Source organism: Elephas maximus, chromosome 3 (assembly GCF_024166365.1).
Source record: "Elephas maximus indicus isolate mEleMax1 chromosome 3, mEleMax1 primary haplotype, whole genome shotgun sequence".
In the NCBI taxonomy this organism is placed as follows: Eukaryota; Metazoa; Chordata; class Mammalia; order Proboscidea; family Elephantidae; genus Elephas; species Elephas maximus.
In genome coordinates this window covers 188,766,447-188,781,828 of record NC_064821.1, presented here as the reverse complement: position 1 = coordinate 188,781,828, position 15,382 = coordinate 188,766,447, and the positions used below count along the sequence as shown (strand labels likewise).

Below are 15,382 nucleotides of genomic sequence, written 5' to 3'. Positions count from 1 at the left end.
TAAATCTGTTTAATGTCTTGTATTCCTGAATCATTTCCTGTATCCAGAGCACATGCCACTTCTAATTCCTAGAATTTCTATATGAAATAGCATGTTGTATGAGTCCCTCACATGTTCCAAAGACATCCCTGTTCCTTCTGGCACCTCTGAAAACAGTCACTTTCCTAATTGCAAACAAGATTAGTAGCCTGCTGAAATTAGTTCTGTGTCTGGTAGTGCTATGGAGAAACAGCTGCCCCATGCTGTCCTTTCCTGGATATCATGAGAGAAAAAAGAGCTCTGTGTTTTCATCTTCAATTTGCCAGGCTAAGTTACGCTTGTTCTTAAGGAATTCCTCTCATATACAGTCAAAAGAAAATATTTTATTTTTCTAGTCCACTAACATACTCCAGTTGAGAACTACAGTAATCGTTGTATTGAAGGTCTTTCAGAGAAAGGCATAGGCATTGAATGCCCCTACCAGAAATTTGGAAGGCGTATTCTTACTGGAAAGAATGTGTAGACATTGAGGATGTTTTTGAGTTTGTGCCTTCCAAACTGCTTTAGAACCTGCCAATGCCTCACAGTTTACCTGAAGACGTATCTGAACATTTGTGTTACTGCTGGTTAATTATTATGGATAATTATTTTTATACCTTGTCAATAATCCTTTAGAAGTCAGTATGTAATGTGTATTATGCTAGGTATTTAGGTACATATTCTCATTTAGTTTTTTATACCAACCGTTTGAGGTGATATTATTGCCGTTTGTAATTTCGATCTGATGAAAATAGGCTCTAGGGAGGTTAACAAATTAGTAGCGTGTAACACTAAATACTGCTTAAACATTGAATACCAGAGAGGAAGACAACTGGATTGAATTATGTTGGGGAAATCAGCACCAAGTATTTTAGAAGTATGAAGGCAAAAGCTTCTAAGTGGATGCAGCTCAGATATTGAACTGTTGTTTTAAGAAAATGGGAGAAAAAGAATTTGGGTTTCTGATAGACCACAGAGGCTAATGGTCATAAGGGCCATAGATACAGGTCAGTATGTAAATCTGCCCTACATGGAGACATAGGGAAAGCCCCAGCATGTGACTCTAATGGCCTAGATATCTGAAAGATGACACTGGTCTTGTTAAAGCCTATTAGTGATCAAGAAAAGAGGCCTAAAAACTAAAGGCCGTCGAAGAGGGTGAAATGCATTAAAAATAAAAATTTTTGGTGACGAGTAAATGTGTTCAGATCAGACTTGGTAAAGCATACTTTTTGCATCCCAGGGACAAAGCTGGATGCTGGGGAGGAGGGTGAACAGGGAGGCAAATTTTATATACAAGGAACCCGGTGTTTGGGGATTTGTGGGAAGACAAACACTCTACCAGCTTTCAGTTGGAGAACCCCCATATTCCTCACATGCCACATGACACTGGCTCCATCTTCTAAGACAAAGTCTCAAGTGAATCACTGTGCATTTGCCCAGGTGAGGAGGATGGTGGATGAGGAAGTTTTGTGATAATCAGCATGAGTGTGGTAAGTCATTTTTGGAATTGCATGCAGATGGCATTTTGGTTGAGAAATCAGTACATCGTCCCACTTCCCCTTGTAAATGGGTGGCTAGCTCTTATAAAAGGACACTCTACCAGCCTGCTGCCATCCTACTGACACTCAGTTGGGCACTGGCTTTGAGACCGTGGTGAGTGCAATACTTGCAGGGCATTTTTGGATAATTGGGCAGTATAAGGATTTTAACTGGTGGTGGATTCTTTTGTTTTAGAAAATAATGCTTAAGCTTTGTGGAAATCAAGACGATAAATTTTGTGGAGGGCAGGTGTCATTACATGATATTTTAGCTTCTCTTTGGTGAGCTTTGTTGACGTTCATATGGGAAATGAAGATAAAGGGGCAGTCATATAGGAAGAAGAATAAGGAATAAGAAATGAAGTTATGTCCCACATTTCAGTTTGTTTCCAAAGATTTGCTTCTCTGGGTACTAGCCCTTAGAACTTCATTTGAGCATTTGCAGTTTTTCCCAAAGAACCCATGGCAAGATCAGTTAGGCTTTCAGTCAGGGTTTCATGGCAGATGATATTGGTAGCAATTTGTTTTGGGATTGCTGAGAAGTTTACAAGTCGGGTATCCTTTCTCTAGATAACATTTAAATTCAGCCCTACCTAGTGCTACGTCGATATAGGATATATTTATGTTTTTAGAAATGGTAGAGTGAGAAAAAAGCCAAAAAAGAATGAGAGATGATGGGAAGTGTCTTAGTTTTCTGCTCTGCCATAACAGAAATACCACAAATACCTGGCTTTAAAGAACAGGATTTTATATTCTTGCAATTCTGGAGGCTAAGAGTCCAAGTCAGGGTCTCAGCCCTGTTGAGACATTCCTTGTTTGTAGGCCTGGGTGTTCCTTGGTTGTTTGACTTATAGATGATCCTCAAGGGACGCCTGTCTTCCCCTGTGTATGCATCTCTGGGTCTAATCTGATCTTTTTTATACATCGGAAGCGATTAGACTTGGAAGCCACTTCACTCAGGTATGCTTTGATTAACATGACAAAGAAAACTCTATTTCTAAATAGAATTACAAACATAGGTATAACCAGTAGCGGTTGAGTGGATTCTGACTTCCAGTGACATATAGAACAGAAAAGAATTGCCCCACAGAGTTTCCAAAGAGCCCCTGAGGATTTGAACTGCCCACCGTTGGCTTAGTGGCTGTAGCTCTTATCCACTATGCCACCAGGGTTTTCACCATAGGTATAGGCGTGAGAATTCCAACTGATATATTTGGGAAACACAATTCAATCCATAGCAGGAAACGATGCTAAGAGGGAAGAGGGAAAAGCTACAGAGTTATGAATATTTTGTTGGGGACTAGATGAATATTGACTGAACTCATTCAAAGGATACTGCCTTGCTTAGCCAGCAAGAGTGTCACTACAGTCAACACTGTTATGCGTTGATTTTCAGATTCCCAGAGACTCCGGAAAGATGTCTTACTATCAGCAGCAGTGTAAGCAGCCCTGCCTGCCACCTCCTGTGGTGTGCCCACCTAAGTGCCCTGTGGTGTGCCCACCTAAGTGCCCTGAGCCATGCCCACCTGTGTGTTGCCTTCCTCCGCCATGCCCACCTGTGTGTTGCCCTCCTCCACCATGCCCACCTGTGTGTTGTCCTCCTCCGCCATGCCCACCTGTGTGTTGCCCTCCTCCACCATGCCAGCAGTAATGCCCTCCTGTGTTGCCACTCCAACCCTGCCAGCAGAAGTGTGTACCCAAAATCAAGTAACAACACCAGAATTCATCAGAATCATGAAATGATGTGATCCAGTGGCTCTTCCCAGTCTCTGGACTCCATCCTCCTCCCTCAGCCATGGTGACAGACTACATCTTCCCTAACCTTCCTTCTGAGACAAGAGCTGATGGAGAAAAGGCTTCCTTCTGAGACAAGAGCTGATGGAGAGAAGGCTTAGATCCTGAAGTTGATATCATGTCACTGGAAAATGAGGAACAGGTTCAACATCTACATTCTTGCATTGAAGCTTTGCCTGATCTCTCTTTGGCATCTGTTATCTAATTTAGGCAGTGATCTCTATCCTATAAAGAGTTTGTCCTGTTTCTCCTTCTTCAATAAAGTACATGTTTCGTGGTTGAGCCTACATTGCTTTTGTTTTCATTTTGCATTTTTACACTCTTCCTTCAGCTACATCAGATGAATGTCCATCAGATGAATTGAAGTCTTAGATTCAGGCTTTCCCATCACTCAATTCAGTCTTGCTTGAGATGTGTCTTTTGGATTGGGTATATCAAAGAACTATTTCAGTGGTTTTAAACCCATTTCAACAACATCCTAGCTTGTGTGAACCTAAGAAGTTACTTCAACTACCTCAGGTATCATTTCCTTCTCTGTAAAATGGGGAAAAGTATGTCTTCAGCTCAATATACAGGGAGAGATTACTTAACTGATTCACAAATGTTTTCTGTTTGCCTATTATGTGCTAGGCAATATTCTACACGCTGGAGATACAGGTAGTGGTGACTAAACAGACTCCTTGTCCTTAAGTAGGAGAAATGAGAGTGCTGCAGAGGGCAGGGAGGAGACCTGATAGTGATACCCATGAGGTGTACTTGAGAGAAGATTGTTTAGAGAGGTTCTTCCACAGTGACATTTTGGGCAGAGGGATGAATGAACAGAAGTGTGAGCCATGGGTATATCTAGTATAAGTTGTTCCAATAAGAGGAAATAGATTGTTCCAATAAAGGGAAAAAGCAATGTCCATGGCAGAGAAATATAGCAGCAAAAAAACAGCAATGAAGATGAGAGTGTCAGGAGGCGGGGCCAAGATGGCTGACTAGGTAGAAGCTACCTCAGATCCCTCTTGCAACAAAGACTCGGAAACACAAGTGAATCGATCACATACATGACAATCTACAAACCCTGACCATCAAACACAGATCTAAAGAGTTGACCTGAGTGACGGAGACTGAGAACGAACAACCACGGGGAAGTAGCGACTCTTTTCGGAGCCTGGAGCAAGCGTCCCAGTCAGGAAACCTTTGTGCCGGGCTTTGGACTGGGCACAGGGGAGCCGAGCACGGCATCCTGAAAAGGCGCAAACACGGGACGCAGCCCTAGCCCCCAGAAGTGACATCGGGGTAAGCCCAGCCAGTGCAGGCAGGCAGCGCAGCGATGCGGCTGACAGGAGGAGAAGTCACCGGGAGGCAGCGACTGGTTTTGGAGCCTGGAGTACGGCGTCCCAGCCAGGGAAACTTGGCGCTGGGCTTTGGATTGGCAGCGCAAGAAGTGACCACGGTTTCTGAGACAGCACAAACACAGGATGTGGGCCTGACCCTCGGGGGCAATCTCGACCCAGCCAGTGCACACAGGCTACACACCCCTCAGGAATCTCAGATAAAACAGTAATCACCAAACAAGATAAGTAACTTTGTCTAAGTTCCAGGGTGCTACTCTCTCCTATTTATCTGAACCCTCCCCTCCCACTCCCAGGCAGCTTCATTAACATTGGGATTTCCGGAGCCAGAGAGTGAAGTACACTGCGGGTTTTCCTTTTTTTTGGTCTTTTCCTAACCCGTTCTTCTGGCCTGAGAGAAGGAGCTACAAAATACCCAGGGACCAAAAATCCTTCCCTAAGTGGACAAAAAATACAGAACCAGCTCCAGCCAAACGTATGTGATCCACAGTCTTGGGCTTTCATCCCTACGGGGAACAAGATGGCTATTATAATGCAAAGGCAATTCTGATAGGGATCTGACTGTAACTGTTTTAGCGGATTACTGGAAAGACAAGTTTCCCAGGTCTGATGTCTCTGCGTATTCAACAGAGCCCTCACTGACCCACAACAGGGAACTGAGGGCTGAAGCTCCCCCAGACCACCTAGCCTCTTGCCTTAGGCATCTAAGGATGATGACACCTAGCAATCTGTAGAGGAGGTACTTGCATTGGGGGCCTAAGGTACAGCTGCAGAGCCCACCCACCAAAGTGCTTTAGGAATAGAGACACACCTACCTCACTGACACTTGGGGGAAGCCTGTCAGCATCCTGCCCCCCTTGGAGTGTGAAACCCTGCTCCCCCAGAATTTGGTGCACACAACTATCACCACTACTTCTCTAGGTGGATAGGTGACAGTCTGCACCACACACTTGATGACCCCAAATCAGATTCTACTCAAGAATAGTGAATGGACTCTTAGGCTTATATATCTGGTAACAGCCCAAACCAGCTGGTAATAGGACATAAGTGATTCCAAGGCTATAACAATCAAGACAGTGCAATCTAGTAGCTCATCTATGCAAATGGAGATGTAGGAGTGAACGACAGACTTGTGGGTGTTAAATTAAAAGAGTCGTTGGGATCATAACCGGAGAATGCATAAAGTGGTAGGAGTCATGGGCCAGGGAACCATTTGACATTTGGAGAAAGAAATTGAAACCGTGGGGAAAAAAGAGCAGGCACACGTTTAGGAAAATCGGGAAAACAGATGTCATGGAAAACAACAAGTAGAAAGTTTAAAGAAAGATAGGTTGGTTGAAAAAACATTGTGAAATTCAGACGAGAAGTCCAGGAAGATAAAAACTGGGAAATACTCATTTAATTTGCTGGTTGGAAAGATATAGTAGAACTTAGAAGGAGTATTTTTAGTAGACTTGTGGGACTGAAGCCATGTTGGTATGGCTTGTTTTGAAAGTTGAGTATTTATCTCCCTGAGACACCTATGCTATATTGATTAGGTTGAGCAAAGCTGACATTTTTGCAATAAGAAGACTTTTGGTCCTTAAGAATGTTATATTCCCACACCCATTTAGTCTTATTATAAGACATAAATTTTTATTAAGGTGTAATTTCAAATTTCTCTATTTCTTTTACGTAACCTTTCTCCTCCTGGTCCCAGTCCCTGGCATACTCTGTTCAGTTTTCTGTCCCTGGAGTTTTGCATCTTCCACAATGTTATATAAATGGACCTCTACATTATGTAGTGTTTTGGAATTAGCTTCTTTCACTTAGCGAGATTTGCAGTTTAGGTCTAAATTCCAATTTAGAGGGGAAAATAGAAGCACAAATTAAGTAAAACCAAAATAACCAATGAAACAAGCCCAGAAGGTGGGATATTAGGGAGAAAACTGGTCCGGTCTTACCAACAACCAAATATTAGGAAAATAAAGCGGGTGGTGTTGGAGACTGTTCTAGATTTAAAGAGAGATATTAGATAGAAAAAGTACTGTAGGTAATTGATTTTGAGAAAAATGAAGAAATTTGAAGTCATTCCACTATTAGATAATATTAAGTACGTATTATTAATTTCGTTAGGTATCATGAAGTCCGTGGGTGGTGCAAAAAGTTTGTGTGGCACTACTGACCTGAAAGGTTTGTGGTTCGAACCCAGGAAGAGGCATCTTAGAAGACAGGCCTTGCAATCCACCTCTTAAAGAAAGAGCTCTACTCTGCACACATGGGTCACCATAAATTGGAATGGACTGGACTGGCAAGTAACAATAACAAGTTTATTGGAGAGCTGCCAGTACCCTTCTTGTAACTAGTACATGATTTGCAAAGATCTAATTTCTACAAACACTTCAGGCGCTCACAGTTTTGACAGGAATGAACAATCTTCCCTTTGATTCTTTGTTTTTTATAACCAGGGATAATTATTTTTGTCTCTAGGGTTGTAAATGTTCATTAGTAATTCTTTTCTTAAGAAAATCAACCCCCCACCGCCTGAATTCCACCATACTTTATTTATAAACCCAATGACTTATCAGATGACTTTGGAATCCAATATTAATGCCTGAATTAGGAACCCCAAAGGAGACAAGACAAGCAAGTCTAAAGTTGATAAATCTGTTTAATGTCTTGTATTCCTGAATCATTTCCTGTATCCAGAGCACATGCCACTTCTAATTCCTAGAATTTCTATATGAAATAGCATGTTGTATGAGTCCCTCACATGTTCCAAAGACATCCCTGTTCCTTCTGGCACCTCTGAAAACAGTCACTTTCCTAATTGCAAACAAGATTAGTAGCCTGCTGAAATTAGTTCTGTGTCTGGTAGTGCTATGGAGAAACAGCTGCCCCATGCTGTCCTTTCCTGGATATCATGAGAGAAAAAAGAGCTCTGTGTTTTCATCTTCAATTTGCCAGGCTAAGTTACGCTTGTTCTTAAGGAATTCCTCTCATATACAGTCAAAAGAAAATATTTTATTTTTCTAGTCCACTAACATACTCCAGTTGAGAACTACAGTAATCGTTGTATTGAAGGTCTTTCAGAGAAAGGCATAGGCATTGAATGCCCCTACCAGAAATTTGGAAGGCGTATTCTTACTGGAAAGAATGTGTAGACATTGAGGATGTTTTTGAGTTTGTGCCTTCCAAACTGCTTTAGAACCTGCCAATGCCTCACAGTTTACCTGAAGACGTATCTGAACATTTGTGTTACTGCTGGTTAATTATTATGGATAATTATTTTTATACCTTGTCAATAATCCTTTAGAAGTCAGTATGTAATGTGTATTATGCTAGGTATTTAGGTACATATTCTCATTTAGTTTTTTATACCAACCGTTTGAGGTGATATTATTGCCGTTTGTAATTTCGATCTGATGAAAATAGGCTCTAGGGAGGTTAACAAATTAGTAGCGTGTAACACTAAATACTGCTTAAACATTGAATACCAGAGAGGAAGACAACTGGATTGAATTATGTTGGGGAAATCAGCACCAAGTATTTTAGAAGTATGAAGGCAAAAGCTTCTAAGTGGATGCAGCTCAGATATTGAACTGTTGTTTTAAGAAAATGGGAGAAAAAGAATTTGGGTTTCTGATAGACCACAGAGGCTAATGGTCATAAGGGCCATAGATACAGGTCAGTATGTAAATCTGCCCTACATGGAGACATAGGGAAAGCCCCAGCATGTGACTCTAATGGCCTAGATATCTGAAAGATGACACTGGTCTTGTTAAAGCCTATTAGTGATCAAGAAAAGAGGCCTAAAAACTAAAGGCCGTCGAAGAGGGTGAAATGCATTAAAAATAAAAATTTTTGGTGACGAGTAAATGTGTTCAGATCAGACTTGGTAAAGCATACTTTTTGCATCCCAGGGACAAAGCTGGATGCTGGGGAGGAGGGTGAACAGGGAGGCAAATTTTATATACAAGGAACCCGGTGTTTGGGGATTTGTGGGAAGACAAACACTCTACCAGCTTTCAGTTGGAGAACCCCCATATTCCTCACATGCCACATGACACTGGCTCCATCTTCTAAGACAAAGTCTCAAGTGAATCACTGTGCATTTGCCCAGGTGAGGAGGATGGTGGATGAGGAAGTTTTGTGATAATCAGCATGAGTGTGGTAAGTCATTTTTGGAATTGCATGCAGATGGCATTTTGGTTGAGAAATCAGTACATCGTCCCACTTCCCCTTGTAAATGGGTGGCTAGCTCTTATAAAAGGACACTCTACCAGCCTGCTGCCATCCTACTGACACTCAGTTGGGCACTGGCTTTGAGACCGTGGTGAGTGCAATACTTGCAGGGCATTTTTGGATAATTGGGCAGTATAAGGATTTTAACTGGTGGTGGATTCTTTTGTTTTAGAAAATAATGCTTAAGCTTTGTGGAAATCAAGACGATAAATTTTGTGGAGGGCAGGTGTCATTACATGATATTTTAGCTTCTCTTTGGTGAGCTTTGTTGACGTTCATATGGGAAATGAAGATAAAGGGGCAGTCATATAGGAAGAAGAATAAGGAATAAGAAATGAAGTTATGTCCCACATTTCAGTTTGTTTCCAAAGATTTGCTTCTCTGGGTACTAGCCCTTAGAACTTCATTTGAGCATTTGCAGTTTTTCCCAAAGAACCCATGGCAAGATCAGTTAGGCTTTCAGTCAGGGTTTCATGGCAGATGATATTGGTAGCAATTTGTTTTGGGATTGCTGAGAAGTTTACAAGTCGGGTATCCTTTCTCTAGATAACATTTAAATTCAGCCCTACCTAGTGCTACGTCGATATAGGATATATTTATGTTTTTAGAAATGGTAGAGTGAGAAAAAAGCCAAAAAAGAATGAGAGATGATGGGAAGTGTCTTAGTTTTCTGCTCTGCCATAACAGAAATACCACAAATACCTGGCTTTAAAGAACAGGATTTTATATTCTTGCAATTCTGGAGGCTAAGAGTCCAAGTCAGGGTCTCAGCCCTGTTGAGACATTCCTTGTTTGTAGGCCTGGGTGTTCCTTGGTTGTTTGACTTATAGATGATCCTCAAGGGACGCCTGTCTTCCCCTGTGTATGCATCTCTGGGTCTAATCTGATCTTTTTTATACATCGGAAGCGATTAGACTTGGAAGCCACTTCACTCAGGTATGCTTTGATTAACATGACAAAGAAAACTCTATTTCTAAATAGAATTACAAACATAGGTATAACCAGTAGCGGTTGAGTGGATTCTGACTTCCAGTGACATATAGAACAGAAAAGAATTGCCCCACAGAGTTTCCAAAGAGCCCCTGAGGATTTGAACTGCCCACCGTTGGCTTAGTGGCTGTAGCTCTTATCCACTATGCCACCAGGGTTTTCACCATAGGTATAGGCGTGAGAATTCCAACTGATATATTTGGGAAACACAATTCAATCCATAGCAGGAAACGATGCTAAGAGGGAAGAGGGAAAAGCTACAGAGTTATGAATATTTTGTTGGGGACTAGATGAATATTGACTGAACTCATTCAAAGGATACTGCCTTGCTTAGCCAGCAAGAGTGTCACTACAGTCAACACTGTTATGCGTTGATTTTCAGATTCCCAGAGACTCCGGAAAGATGTCTTACTATCAGCAGCAGTGTAAGCAGCCCTGCCTGCCACCTCCTGTGGTGTGCCCACCTAAGTGCCCTGTGGTGTGCCCACCTAAGTGCCCTGAGCCATGCCCACCTGTGTGTTGCCTTCCTCCGCCATGCCCACCTGTGTGTTGCCCTCCTCCACCATGCCCACCTGTGTGTTGTCCTCCTCCGCCATGCCCACCTGTGTGTTGCCCTCCTCCACCATGCCAGCAGTAATGCCCTCCTGTGTTGCCACTCCAACCCTGCCAGCAGAAGTGTGTACCCAAAATCAAGTAACAACACCAGAATTCATCAGAATCATGAAATGATGTGATCCAGTGGCTCTTCCCAGTCTCTGGACTCCATCCTCCTCCCTCAGCCATGGTGACAGACTACATCTTCCCTAACCTTCCTTCTGAGACAAGAGCTGATGGAGAAAAGGCTTCCTTCTGAGACAAGAGCTGATGGAGAGAAGGCTTAGATCCTGAAGTTGATATCATGTCACTGGAAAATGAGGAACAGGTTCAACATCTACATTCTTGCATTGAAGCTTTGCCTGATCTCTCTTTGGCATCTGTTATCTAATTTAGGCAGTGATCTCTATCCTATAAAGAGTTTGTCCTGTTTCTCCTTCTTCAATAAAGTACATGTTTCGTGGTTGAGCCTACATTGCTTTTGTTTTCATTTTGCATTTTTACACTCTTCCTTCAGCTACATCAGATGAATGTCCATCAGATGAATTGAAGTCTTAGATTCAGGCTTTCCCATCACTCAATTCAGTCTTGCTTGAGATGTGTCTTTTGGATTGGGTATATCAAAGAACTATTTCAGTGGTTTTAAACCCATTTCAACAACATCCTAGCTTGTGTGAACCTAAGAAGTTACTTCAACTACCTCAGGTATCATTTCCTTCTCTGTAAAATGGGGAAAAGTATGTCTTCAGCTCAATATACAGGGAGAGATTACTTAACTGATTCACAAATGTTTTCTGTTTGCCTATTATGTCCTAGGCAATATTCTACACGCTGGAGATACAGGTAGTGGTGACTAAACAGACTCCTTGTCCTTAAGTAGGAGAAATGAGAGTGCTGCAGAGGGCAGGGAGGAGACCTGATAGTGATACCCATGAGGTGTACTTGAGAGAAGATTGTTTAGAGAGGTTCTTCCACAGTGACATTTTGGGCAGAGGGATGAATGAACAGAAGTGTGAGCCATGGGTATATCTAGTATAAGTTGTTCCAATAAGAGGAAATAGATTGTTCCAATAAAGGGAAAAAGCAATGTCCATGGCAGAGAAATATAGCAGCAAAAAAACAGCAATGAAGATGAGAGTGTCAGGAGGCGGGGCCAAGATGGCTGACTAGGTAGAAGCTACCTCAGATCCCTCTTGCAACAAAGACTCGGAAACACAAGTGAATCGATCACATACATGACAATCTACAAACCCTGACCATCAAACACAGATCTAAAGAGTTGACCTGAGTGACGGAGACTGAGAACGAACAACCACGGGGAAGTAGCCTGGAGCAAGCGTCCCAGTCAGGAAACCTTTGTGCCGGGCTTTGGACTGGGCACAGGGAAGCCGAGCACGGCATCCTGAAAAGGCGCAAACACGGGACGCAGCCCTAGCCCCCAGAAGTGACATCGGGGTAAGCCCAGCCAGTGCAGGCAGGCAGCGCAGCGATGCGGCTGACAGGAGGAGAAGTCACCGGAAGGCAGCGACTGGTTTTGGAGCCTGGAGTACGGCGTCCCAGCCAGGGAAACTTGGCACTGGGCTTTGGATTGGCAGCGCAAGAAGTGACCACGGTTTCTGAGACAGCACAAACACAGGATGTGGGCCTGACCCTCGGGGGCAATCTCGACCCAGCCAGTGCACACAGGCTACACACCCCTCAGGAATCTCAGATAAAACAGTAATCACCAAACAAGATAAGTAACTTTGTCTAAGTTCCAGGGTGCTACTCTCTCCTATTTATCTGAACCCTCCCCTCCCACTCCCAGGCAGCTTCATTAACATTGGGATTTCCGGAGCCAGAGAGTGAAGTACACTGCGGGTTTTCCTTTTTTTTGGTCTTTTCCTAACCCGTTCTTCTGGCCTGAGAGAAGGAGCTACAAAATACCCAGGGACCAAAAATCCTTCCCTAAGTGGACAAAAAATACAGAACCAGCTCCAGCCAAACGTATGTGATCCACAGTCTTGGGCTTTCATCCCTACGGGGAACAAGATGGCTATTATAATGCAAAGGCAATTCTGATAGGGATCTGACTGTAACTGTTTTAGCGGATTACTGGAAAGACAAGTTTCCCAGGTCTGATGTCTCTGCGTATTCAACAGAGCCCTCACTGACCCACAACAGGGAACTGAGGGCTGAAGCTCCCCCAGACCACCTAGCCTCTTGCCTTAGGCATCTAAGGATGATGACACCTAGCAATCTGTAGAGGAGGTACTTGCATTGGGGGCCTAAGGTACAGCTGCAGAGCCCACCCACCAAAGTGCTTTAGGAATAGAGACACACCTACCTCACTGACACTTGGGGGAAGCCTGTCAGCATCCTGCCCCCCTTGGAGTGTGAAACCCTGCTCCCCCAGAATTTGGTGCACACAACTATCACCACTACTTCTCTAGGTGGATAGGTGACAGTCTGCACCACACACTTGATGACCCCAAATCAGATTCTACTCAAGAATAGTGAATGGACTCTTAGGCTTATATATCTGGTAACAGCCCAAACCAGCTGGTAATAGGACATAAGTGATTCCAAGGCTATAACAATCAAGACAGTGCAATCTAGTAGCTCATCTATGCAAATGGAGATGTAGGAGTGAACGACAGACTTGTGGGTGTTAAATTAAAAGAGTCGTTGGGATCATAACCGGAGAATGCATAAAGTGGTAGGAGTCATGGGCCAGGGAACCATTTGACATTTGGAGAAAGAAATTGAAACCGTGGGGAAAAAAGAGCAGGCACACGTTTAGGAAAATCGGGAAAACAGATGTCATGGAAAACAACAAGTAGAAAGTTTAAAGAAAGATAGATTGGTTGAAAAAACATTGTGAAATTCAGACGAGAAGTCCAGGAAGATAAAAACTGGGAAATACTCATTTAATTTGCTGGTTGGAAAGATATAGTAGAACTTAGAAGGAATATTTTTAGTAGACTTGTGGGACTGAAGCCATGTTGGTATGGCTTGTTTTGAAAGTTGAGTGTTTATCTCCCTAAGACACCTATGCTATATTGATTAGGTTGAGCAAAGCTGACATTTTTGCAATAAGAAGCCTTTTGGTCCTTAAGAATGTTATATTCCCACACCCATTTAGTCTTATTATAAGACATAAATTTTTATTAAGGTGTAATTTCAAATTTCTCTATTTCTTTTACGTAATCTTTCTCCTCCTGGTCCCAGTCCCTGGCATACTCTGTTCAGTTTTCTGTCCCTAGAATTTTGCATCTTTCACAGTGTTATATAAATGGAACTCTACATTATGTAGTGTTTTGAAATTGGCTTCTTTCACTTAGCGAGATTTGCAGTTTAGGTCTAAATTCCAATTTAGAGGGGAAAATAGAAGCACAAATTAAGTAACACCAAATTAACCAATGAAGCAAATCTAGAAGGTGGGATATTAGGGAGAAAACTCGTCTGATCTCACCAACAACTAAATATCAGGAAAATAAAGAGGATGGTATTGGACACTGTTCTAGATTTAAAGAGAGATATGAGATAGAAAAAGTATTGTAGGTAAATGATTTTGAGAAAAATGAAGAAATTTGAAGTCATTCCACTGTTAAATAATATTAAGTACATATTATTAATTTCGTTAGGTGTCATGAAGTCCGTGAGTGGTGCAAAAAGTTTGTGTGGCACTACTGACCTGAAAGGTTTGTGGTTCGAACCCAGGAAGAGGCATCTTAGAAGACAGGCCTTGCAATCTACCTCTTAAAGAAAGAGCTGTAATGTGCACACATGGGTCACCATAAATTGGAATGGACTCCACTGGCAAGTAAGAATAACAAGTTTATTGGAGAGCCACCAGCAACCTTCATGTAATTAGTACATGATTTGCAAAGATTTAATTTCTACAATTTCCTCAGGCGCTCACATTTTTGATAGGAATGTACAATCTTCCCTTTGATTCTTTGTTTTTTATAACCAGAGATAATCATTTTTGTCTCTAGAGTTGTAAATGTTCTTTACTAATTCTTTTCTTAAGAAAATCAACCCCCCACCCCCTGAATTCCACCATACTTTATTTATAAACCATTATCAGATGACTTTGGAATCCAACATTAATGCCTGAATTAGGAACCCCAAAGGAGACAAGACAAGCAAGTCTAAAGTTGATAAATCTGTTTAATGTCTTGTATTCCTGAATCATTTCCTGTATCCAGAGCACATGCCACTTCTAATTCCTAGAATTTCTATATGAAATAGCATGTTGTATGAGTCCCTCACATGTTCCAAAGACATCCCTGTTCCTTCTGGCACCTCTGAAAACAGTCACTTTCCTAATTGCAAACAAGATTAGTAGCCTGCTGAAATTAGTTCTGTGTCTGGTAGTGCTATGGAGAAACAGCTGCCCCATGCTGTCCTTTCCTGGATATCATGAGAGAAAAAAGAGCTCTGTGTTTTCATCTTCAATTTGCCAGGCTAAGTTACGCTTGTTCTTAAGGAATTCCTCTCATATACAGTCAAAAGAAAATATTTTATTTTTCTAGTCCACTAACATACTCCAGTTGAGAACTACAGTAATCGTTGTATTGAAGGTCTTTCAGAGAAAGGCATAGGCATTGAATGCCCCTACCAGAAATTTGGAAGGCGTATTCTTACTGGAAAGAATGTGTAGACATTGAGGATGTTTTTGAGTTTGTGCCTTCCAAACTGCTTTAGAACCTGCCAATGCCTCACAGTTTACCTGAAGACGTATCTGAACATTTGTGTTACTGCTGGTTAATTATTATGGATAATTATTTTTATACCTTGTCAATAATCCTTTAGAAGTCAGTATGTAATGTGTATTATGCTAGGTATTTAGGTACATATTCTCATTTAGTTTTTTATACCAACCGTTTGAGGTGA

At 42.1% G+C, this 15,382-nt stretch overlaps 1 long non-coding RNA gene across 6 annotated transcripts in view; it reads left to right on the top strand.

Moving 5' to 3' along the window:
- Positions 1–15,382, top strand: part of LOC126073658 (uncharacterized) — a 372,441-nt gene that overhangs the window by 150,023 nt on the left and 207,036 nt on the right. The gene's annotated exons all lie outside the window — the stretch shown is intronic.